The following is a 10,434-nucleotide window of genomic DNA, read 5'->3' as shown; positions in this document are numbered from 1 at the left end:
ACTTCTTTTCCTCTACTGGGTTTAGGCTTAGATTGTTCTTCTTTTTCCAACTGCATAAGATGGCTTGTGAGTTTGTTGATGCCCTCTCTTTCTGTTTTTTAAATGTAGGCATCTAAAGCGATGAATTTTCCTCTCAAAACTGCTTTTGCAGTATCCCACAGATTTTGGTAGCTTGTGTCTTCATTGTTGTTATGCTCAAGGAAGGTAATAATTTCCTGTTTTATTTCTTCCTGCACCCATCTGTTATTCAACAGAAGGTTGTTTAATTTCCATTCCTTTGTGTGGGGTCGAACGTTTTTGTTGGAGTTGAGTTCCACCTTTAGTGCCTTATGGTCTGAGAAGATACAAGGTAAAATTTCAATTCTTTTGATTCTGTTGGTATTTGTTTTGTGTCCTAGGATATGATCAATTTTGGAGAATGTTCCATGGGGTTATGAGAAGAATGTATATTCTTAATCTTTGGGATGGAGTATTCTATATGCGTCTATCAAGCACAGTTGTTCTAGGGTCTCATTTTAATCTCTTATATCTTTGTTTAATTTCTGTTTAGAGGATTTGTCCAGCTCTTTTAGAGGAGTGTTAAAGTCCCCTGTTATGATGGTATTATCGGATATCATATTACTCAGACTGAGTAAGGTCTGTTTCAAGAATCTGGGAGCATTTAAATTGGGTGTATAAATATTTAGACTTGAAACATCTTCTTGTCGTATTTTTCCCTCGACCAATATAAAGTAACCATCTCTGTCTTTTTTGACTTTAGTTGCTTTAAATCCACATGTATCTGAAAATAAGATTGCAACTCCTCTTTTCTTCTGAATTCCATTTGCCTGAAAACTTGTCTTCTAACCCTTAACTCGGAGTTTTATTTTGTCTTTTGAAGCCAGGTGTGTTTCTTGCAGACAGCAAATGGATGGCTTGTGTTTTTTAATCCAGTCAGCCAATCTATGTCTCTTCAGTGGGGAATTCAAGCCATTAACATTTATTGAGGTAATTGATAAGTGTGGTAGTGTTCTATTCATCTTATTTTGTGAGAGTCCATTGCTTAGTTTTATCTTTTGCATCAGTGTGGTGGTTAGGTTCTGTCCTTTAATTTCTGAGTTTTTACTTTGCTGCTGATCCATTGTGATGGTCAGTGTGTAGAACAGGTTGAAGTATTTCCTGTAGAGCTGGTCCTGTGGCGAATTTCCTCAATGTTTGTATATCCGTAAATGATTTGATTTCTCTGTCAATTTTAAAGCTTAGCTTAGCAGGGTACAGAATTCTGGGCAGGAAATTTGTTCGGTTTAAGTAGATTAAAGGTAGATGACCATTGTCTTCTTGCTTGGAAAGTTTCATTAGAGAAGTCTACGTTCACTCTGATGGATTTGTCCCTGTAGGTCAACTGGCACTTTCTCCTGGCAGCTTGCAGAATCTTTTCTTTTGTCTTGACTTTGGACAGGTTCAGCATAATGTGTCTTGGAGAAGCTTGGTTAGAATTGAGGCGACCTGGGGTCCGATATCCCTCTGAAAGCAGGGTGTCAGAATCTTTGGTGATATTTGGGAAATTTTCATTTATAATATTCTCTAGTATGGCTTCCATTCCTCGGGGGCATTCTTCTTCCCCTTCTGGGATTCCTATAACTCATATGTTGGAACACTTCATAAAGTCCCATAATTCTGACAGTGAACGTTCTGCTTTCTCTCTCTTCTTTTCTGCCTCTTTTACTATCTGAGTTATCTCAAGAACTTTGTCCTCTACCTCCAAAATTCTTTCTTCTGCATGGTCTAACCTGTTGCTGATACTTTCCATTGCATCTTTAAGTTCCCTAATTGACTGCTTCAGTTTCTTCAGCTCCGCTATATCCTTTCTATATTCTTCATATCGTTCATCTCTTATTTGATTCTGTTTTTGGATTTCCTTTTGGTTATTTTCCACTTTATTAGCAGTTTCCTTCATTGTTTCCATCATTTCCTTCATTGTTTTCATAATGCGTATTCTAAATTCCTTTTCTGTCATTCCTAACATTTCTTTATAGGTAGAATCCTCTGCAGTAGCTACCTCATGGTTCCTTGGAGGGGTTGCTCTGGACTGGTTCTTCATGTTGCCTGGAGTTTTCTGCTGATTCTTCCTCATGAGTGATTTCTTTTATCTGTTTCCTTGCCCTAATTTTCCTTTCACTTCCTCTTGCTCTTTAAGTTCTTGTGCCTGTGGACTATGGTTTCAATGAGTCCTTTTGGTACAGGACCAGAAGTATGAGAAGGTTGAAGAGGAAGAAGGGATAAAAGAAAGAAAAAGAAAGAAAGACAGAATGAATAGAAAATAGAGAAAGGAGAGGGGGTGGGTAAAAGGGAATATTGACAAAAAGAAGAGAGGCACAGAAAAAGGGAGACAGAGCAATATACATGTACAGTGGGGTACTTTGACACAATCTTAAAAAAACCTCAGCCTCTTGAGATGCCCAGTTGGGTGGTTCCCTTGAGGTCAGCAGCTCTTTGCTAACCTGATCGGAGACAGTACCCCACCTCCACCAAATAGAGAGGAAAGACAAAAATGCTATAAATCAAACCAAAACAAGCAAACAGAAAACTTTATGGGAGAAAATTGATTGAAAAACCAAATAATAGGGGTAAAAACTCTAGCAAAAATGAAGTTCTAATTATTGAAAAAGGCAGCAATGGGAAATTGTATTTAAAGTAGAAAAAGGGAGAAAGAAAAGAAAGAAAAAAAGAAAAGAAAAAATCTGTACAGAAAAGGTTGATTTTTTTTTTGAAAAGGTTGAAATTAAAAAACAAAACAACAACAACAAAATAAAAAACAACAACAACAACAAAAAAAAAACCAACCAAAAACAAAGCAGTATATATATCTTGTTGAATATTGTCTGTGCATCATGTGTTCTTCTGGGGAATGAGATGTTAATCATAATGCTGATACAACTGGAGGCCTCCGCTGATTTCTCAAACCTCACAGGGTGGACACCCTAAATCTCTCTTCAGCCCTCTTAAAAGGCACTTTAAAATTCTAAACTTGGCTAAGCAGAAGCTTTCCCAGGAAAGTGCTTGTTGCTGGGATCACTGCTGAGGTGGCTATCCACTTACCCAGTGTGCCAAAACCAGTCTCACTCTGCCCCTGAGGGTTAAGGCTGTAAGATGGGTCAGTCCCCACCTTTAGGCGGCTCAGTCACTAGGTTACTAACTCCCGCCCGATCGATCCTTGCTCTGTGACCCTGAGGGAGGAGCTTGCTGGGGAAGTTCTCTCACAATGGCTCCCTGAGGCCTACAGCCAAACACTATTGGCTCTGTCCAGTTCAGTGGTTCAGTCTGGGGCCCTAGACAATGCCCAAAGTTCTCTGCACTCCTGCTCAAGCTCTCCCCAAGGCAGTTCAACTGAGTGCCAAGTCCAAAACACCAAAACAGTTCACAGGTAAGGCCTTTCTGGTTTGCAGCCTCAGTGCTGCTGTACTTATAGCTGCCGGCGGGATTAGACCAATCAAACACACGCGACCGCTTGCCAGTTTTCCATTGTTTTTGTCCTCTTCTTGGGGTCTAGAAGTCTCTTGCTGACTCCCTGTATCCTCGAAGGGATGATTATAGGCAGATCCCACCAGCTAGAAATGCCTGGTGTCTTATCTCCCCAGACCCACGGTGCCCAGTTGCAGGGAAGCTGTTACTCAGCTGCCATCTTGCTCTCACCCCCTTTTAGCAGTTTTCAAGACTATAATACATTGTTATTAACTATAGTCACCAACACTTGCAATATATTTGATTGATATTATTCTTCCTATCCAACTGAAATTTTATATTTTTTGACCAACCTCTCCAGCCCCTGGTAATTATCATTTTACTCTCTACTTCTAAGTTTAACTTTTTACATTCCACATGTAAGTGAGATTATATGGTGTTGTCTTTTTGTGGCTGGCTTATTTCGCTTAGCTCAATATCCTCTGGTGGCTTCCATTTTGTTGCAAATGAGAGGATTTCCTTCTTTTTTTTTAGGGCTGAATAATATTCCATTGTGTATATTTTCTTTATTCCTTCAAGTTGATGGGCATTTAAATTGATTCCATATCATGGCTATTGTGCATAATGTTGCTATAAACATGGGAGTACAATATATTTCTTTAACATACTGATTTCATTTCCTTTAGATATATACCCAGAAATGGGATTGCTGGATCATATGATAGTTCTGCTTTTACTTTTTAAAGTTTTGAGAAACCACAGTTCAAAGATATAACTCCATTTTACTTCCTCTCTAGAACATTAAAACTTATGTGTTGTTTGGAAGATTAAGCTTGAATTTGCATTCAAGGATTTCATAGTCTGGTTCTGACATGTATATCCAATGTTGTCTTCCATTATACTCTTACCAGGACCTTCCACAGCAGGTTGAGCCGTGTATTCTTGGTTTAGTACTCTTTCATACCTTGTTTATCTGATCTGATTTTTTTCTCTGTATCCATGTGTTTATTGCCTATCCAAGCTAAGCCCTAGTATCTTTTTTTTTTTAATCAAATCTTTCTTGTCTGCTCCATTTGCAATGATCTCTCTCCACTGACTGAGTCAATAGCAATGTCTATGCTTATACATGGCCTTCTTGCATGTGTGGTATATACAGGGCGTCCATGAAGTTCGTGTGCAATTTTAAATTGTACATGAACTTCATGGATGCCCTGTATACTTTTCACCTTTATATGGAGGCTGCCCATTATTCTCTATATTCCTTTCCTAATGCAGATAAAACAGCACTTATTGTATATTTGTTGACCAGCCAACCAAATGAATAGTAAAGGGAGAATGAATGAAGAGCTGGGCCAACCTGACTTGTACTCAAGATTTTAACCACTTAAAACTTCAAGAATGGCATTATGGAATTATGTTCTTCTCAAATACTTACACTGGATGTAGTCAAATCATGAAGAAGAGATCATCTGTCTCTCTGGAAGAAATTCTGGGCTTGGGAAGTCAGTCAGGAAATTTCTTTTTTTTTTTAATTTATTTTTTTATTAAGTCAAGTACACATAGATCAGAATACATTCATGCATATGTGGGGTACGATGTGCTGATTTTTTATATATATTTTTTTTTTTATTAAATCATAACTGTATACATTGATATGATCATGGGGCATCATACACTCGCTTCATAAACCATTTGACACATTTTTATCACAGTGGTTAACATAGCCTTTCTGGCGTTATCTCAGTTACTGTGCCAAAACATTTACATTCTACATTTACCAAGTTTCGCAAATACCCCTGTAATATGCACCACAGGTGTGATCCCACCGATCCCCCTCCCTCTACCCAACCCCCCCTTTCCCACTTCCCCCTATTGTTAAGTTGTAGCTGGGTTATAGCTTTCATGTGAGAGTCCCAAATTAGTTTCATAGTAGGGCTGTATACATTGGGTACTTTTTCTTCCATTCTTGGGATACTTTACTAAGAAGAGTATGTTCTAGCTCCATCCATGTAAACATGAAAGAGGTAAAGTCTCCATCTTTCTTTAAGGCTGCATAGTATTCCATGGTATACATATACCACAATTTATTAATCCATTCGTGGATCGATGGGCACTTGGGCTTTTTCCATGACTTAGCTATTATGAATTGGGCTGCAATAAACATTCTGGTACAAATATCTTTGTTATGTTGTGATTTTTGGTCTTCTGGGTATATGCCCAGCAGAGGAATTACAGGATTGAATGGCAGATCTATTTTTAGATCTCTGAGTGTTCTCCATACATCTTTCCAAAAGGAATGTATTAATTTGCATTCCCACCAGCAGTGCAGAAGTGTTCCCTTTTCTCCGCATCCACGCCAACATCTCTGGTCTTGAGATTTTGTGATATAGGCTAGTCTCATTGGAGTTAGATGATATCTCAAAGTAGTTTTGATTTGCATTTCTCTGATGATTAAAGATGATGAGCATTTTTTCATATGTCTGAAGGCCGTACTCCTGTCTTCTTCAGAGAAGTTTCTCTTCAAATCCCTTGCCCAGCCTGCGATGGGATCCCTTGTTTTTTTCTTGCTGATGCGTTTGAGTTCTCTGTGGATTCTGGTTATTAAACCTTTGTCAGAGATATACCCTGCAAATATCTTCTCCCATTCTGAGGGCTGTCTGCTTGCTCTGCTTACTGTGTTGTTAGCTGTGCAGAAGCTTTTTAGTTTGATCAAGTCCCAGTAGTGTATTTTTGAAGCTGCTTCAATTGCCCGGGGGGTTCTCCTCATGAAATACTCACCCAGACCAATTTCTTCAAGGGTTTTCCCTGCATTCTCCTCTAGTATTTTTATAGTTTCATGTCTTAAGTTTAAATCTTTAATCCAATGAGAGTCTATCTTAGTTAATGGTGAAAGGTGTGGGTCCAATTTCAGTCTTCTGCAGGTTGCCAGCCAGTTCACCCAGCACCATTTGTTAAATAGGGAATCTTTTCCCCACTGAATGTTTTTAATTGGCTTGTCAAAAATCAAATAGCGGTAAGTAGCTGGATTCATCTCTTGGTTCTCTATTCTGTTCCAGATATCTACTTCTCTGTTTTTGTGCCAATACCATGCTGTTTTGATCACTATCGATTTGTAGTAAAGTCTGAGGTCTGGTAGTGTGATTCCTCCTGTTTTGTTTTTATTTCTGAGTAATGTCTTGGCTATTTGAGGTTTTTTCTGATTCCATATAAAACGAAGTAATGTTTTTTCAAGATCTTTAAAATATGACAGTGGAGCTTTAATAGGGAGTGAGTTGAAATTATATATTGCTTTGGGTAGTATGGACATTTTGATAATGTTGATTCTTCCCAGCCATGAGCATGGTATGTTTTTCCATTTGTTAACATTTTCAGCTATTTCTTTTCTTAGAGTTTCATAGTTCTCTTTATAGAGATCTTTCACGTCTTTTGTTAGGTAAATTCCCAAATATTTCATCTTCTTTGGCACTACTGTGAATGGGATAGAGTCCTTAACTGCTTTTTCAATTTGACTGTTGTTGGTGTATATAAAGGCTACCGATTTATGAATGTTGATTTTGTAACCTGAGACGCTGCTGTATTCCTTGATCACTTCTAGGAGTTTTGTAGTAGAGTCCCTAGTGTTTTCCAGATACACAATCATATCATCTGCGAAGAGCGAGAGTTTGATCTCTTCTGACCCTATATGGATACCCTTGATCGCCTTCTCTTCCCTAATTGCAGTGGCTAAAACTTCCATTACAATGTTGAAAAGCAATGGAGACAATGGGCAGCCTTGTCTGGTTCCTGATCTGAGTGGAAATGATTCCAATTTAACTCCATTCAATATGATATTGGCTGTGGGTTTGCTGTAGATAGCCTCTATCAGTTTAAGAAAAGTCCCTTCTAGACCAATTTTCTTGAGTGTTCTGATCATGAAGGGATGCTGGATATTATCAAAAGCTTTTTCTGCATCAATTGAGAGAATCATATGGTCTTTGTTTTTTAATTTGTTTATGTGCTGGATTACATTTATAGATTTACGTATATTGAACCAGCCTTGAGACCCTGGGATAAAACCAACCTGGTCATGATGTATAATTTGTTTGATGTGTTGCTGGATTCTGTTTGTTAGGATCTTGTTGAATATTTTTGCATGTATATTCATTAGTGATATTGGTCTATAATTTTCTTTTCTTGTTGGGTCTTTTCCTGGTTTGGGGATCAGGGTGATGTTTGCTTCATAGAACGTGTTGGGTAGTCTTCCTTCTTTTTCTACATTTTGGAACAGTCAGGAAATTTCTGCTGGAGTTCCGAAAGGGCACATGTAGCCCTACATCCTTATGAATCTCAAGTCTCTGAATATTTTGTGAAGACTGTAGGACATTTGTAATAAGAGAAAAGAGTTCAGGATTTGCCTTTCCTCTGTCTGGAAGAAATGGAAAACTAAAGGCTAAAGTCCTTGATCTTCCCAGACTTTTGAGAAATTCCTCTACCTCGAAGACATTAAGCAACCTATTGCATTAGGATAGGAGGCTTGGACAAATATCCACTGGCCTGTATTGGATATTTATCCTGAGAGCTGTCAGCTGTAGTGCAGGATGCCATATTTTTAGAGGTGTTTAAATGCATGGCACTATTAGAATTATTTCAGGGTTCAGAGCTAAGAGTTTATCTGCCCAGATTGGTACACAAGTCCACAGAATACTTAAATTACCTATTGAATAACTTTCTATGGGCAATGAGACTGAGGGGAAATGCGTTTAACTAACTCTGTATCCTCTTTACAGAATATTATGCATCATTTAGGCTTGTGCATCTATGTATTATATGTACCCATAGATGTATATCTGCATATACACCCCCCACCCCCAATGTCTTCTGTTTTCTCTTGCAGATCCATTTTGTACTATGTCTTAGGATGTTGATCTATAGTATGGTTAATTAAACAGGGTTCCTATGCCCTCTGGCTTCCAGTAGGACTTGTCCAACCCTTCCCTGGGGATAAGAGAAAAAGTATGAGATTAAGATAATTATTCTCCTGGTCTCTTCCCTACAAGCACTGTTTCCCTCAACTAAGATCCGCGCTTCTCTCAAGGCCTAATCTGTGACTCTCCTTCCCCTCCCCTTGCCTTTTTGGGCCAGGTTTGATAATAGCTCTGGTATTTCTAGCTTGGGTACTTGTAGCCCTTATTTCCCTACATCTGTGTGTTTAGCTCTAGATCAGCAGAGTTGGACAGATTCTTCCAGCTAAACACTCTCTTGGATTCCAACTTTTCACTTTGTGTAAAGTAGGACACCGTGCACCAGCTACCAATGACAGGGGAGGACACCAACTACATGGAGGACAGCAAAGGTTATCCTAATGCCAGCCTCCAGGAATAGAGGTCCAAACACTTCTGCTCACTGCAACTTGGTATTGGGGTCACCAAAGAAAGCACAACACAGTTAAGCACTGGATGGAACAACACTTTTACCCACATGGAGAAGGTACAGAGCAAGATCAGCTCCAACAGTGTGCATTAGTTCCCATCCTAGCAACCACTGCAAGCCAGTGCTATAGCAGAAGGTCCCCTAACCCCCAACACCAAGGACTCTGAAAACACTGGAGGGTTGATGGAGGGCCACTGACACACATGCTTAACTAGAACAAAGGAGCGTACATTGAGCTTAAAAGAGGAAAAGATACCCCCAGACAGAGAAATATGCCTGGCATAGGCTGTGTGGGCTCTGTCTCTGGAATGGAAGTGTCCAGGCCCAGGCATATTCTTATGTAGATGAATGGCGGTTGAGATTTCCTTTACCAATACTTTATTTTTGGCTTCCACAGATTCCTTACTTTCTGGCCACCTCAGTAACTAATTTAACATGGTAGGGCGGCGCCTGTGGCTCAGTCGGTAAGGCGCCGGCCCCATTTACAGAGGGTGGCGGGTTCAAACCCGGCCCTGGCTGAACTGCAAACCAAAAAATAGCCGGGCGTTGTGGCGGGCGCCTGTAGTCCCAGCTACTCGGGAGGCTGAGGCAAGAGAATCGCTTAAGCCCAGGAGTTGGAGGTTGCTGTGAGCTGTGTGATGCCACGGCACTCTACCGAGGGTGATAAAGTGAGACTCTGTCTCTACAAAAAAACAAAACAAAACATGTTAGTGGTTATGTAGTATTTAGGTTTCATAGTCACTTCCTTTGGAAGAGTGCTTAGGATAGCTAAGCAACAAGCTTCATCCTTGTAATGTACCATGTCACAATAATACTGAGAGCATCCTGGTCCTGGGATGGGCACATGACATAGGCTGAGAATGTTTTTTGTGTGTGTGTGTGTGTGTATTTTATAACTTTATTTGATGTGTCTGACAATCACCAGTTAGTTTTCATCCATGTTGACTGTAGATTTTTGAAAGTGGTAACAAGTACATAGGTAACCAAGGTATAGAGCTTGTTTGGTGAATCCTCATCTTCATTACATTCTGGACAACCGCACATGGATACAGTATGGGATATTCCTTATGCCTTTGGCCCAGACAGCTTTGTTGAGCCTGGTATCAATGTGCACATCTGGAGTCCCCATCTCTTTCGTGGCAAATCTCTGGATCTCTTTGAGTACCTGATGGGCACTCTTCTTGCAGCCCACTCCATGGATGCACTTGTGAATGTTGATGGTGTATTCTCGAGTCACCACCTGGTTGAAGGCAGACTGGCCCTTCTTACCACCCTTCTTTGCAGGAGCCATCTGCTGGGCCCAAGCTGGAAAGCAGCTGAGATTGTTTTAGTATCTAGTCTTTCTGGACTCAGTGATTTGTTCAGGCTGAGCATGGGCCCTGAGTGGGGCCATGAATCTTTCTTCAGGATTTTTTTTAACTGCAGCCCACAAAGAAATGGGATTTTTTCCTCTCATTGGTTTCGAGCTATGAGAATGTGATAACAATTTCTGGCATCCATTTGTTTTTCTCCTGCTATGGGGCAAAATCCTGTTTACTATGGGAGAATTTGAAGCCAGAGATTAGCAAAAATGAGAGAGAGAGA

General features: G+C 39.8%; 1 pseudogene; it reads right to left on the bottom strand.

Annotated features, from left to right (window-relative positions):
- Positions 1-9,768: 9,768 nt before the first annotated feature.
- On the bottom strand, positions 9,769-10,141 carry LOC128568503 (60S ribosomal protein L31-like; annotated as a pseudogene).
- Positions 10,142-10,434: the final 293 nt, after the last annotated feature.

This window comes from Nycticebus coucang, chromosome 17 (assembly GCF_027406575.1).
Source record: "Nycticebus coucang isolate mNycCou1 chromosome 17, mNycCou1.pri, whole genome shotgun sequence".
NCBI classification, from domain to species: domain Eukaryota; kingdom Metazoa; phylum Chordata; class Mammalia; order Primates; family Lorisidae; genus Nycticebus; species Nycticebus coucang.
The sequence above is the reverse complement of the archived record's forward strand: the minus strand, read 5'-3'. Positions and strand labels throughout refer to the sequence as shown.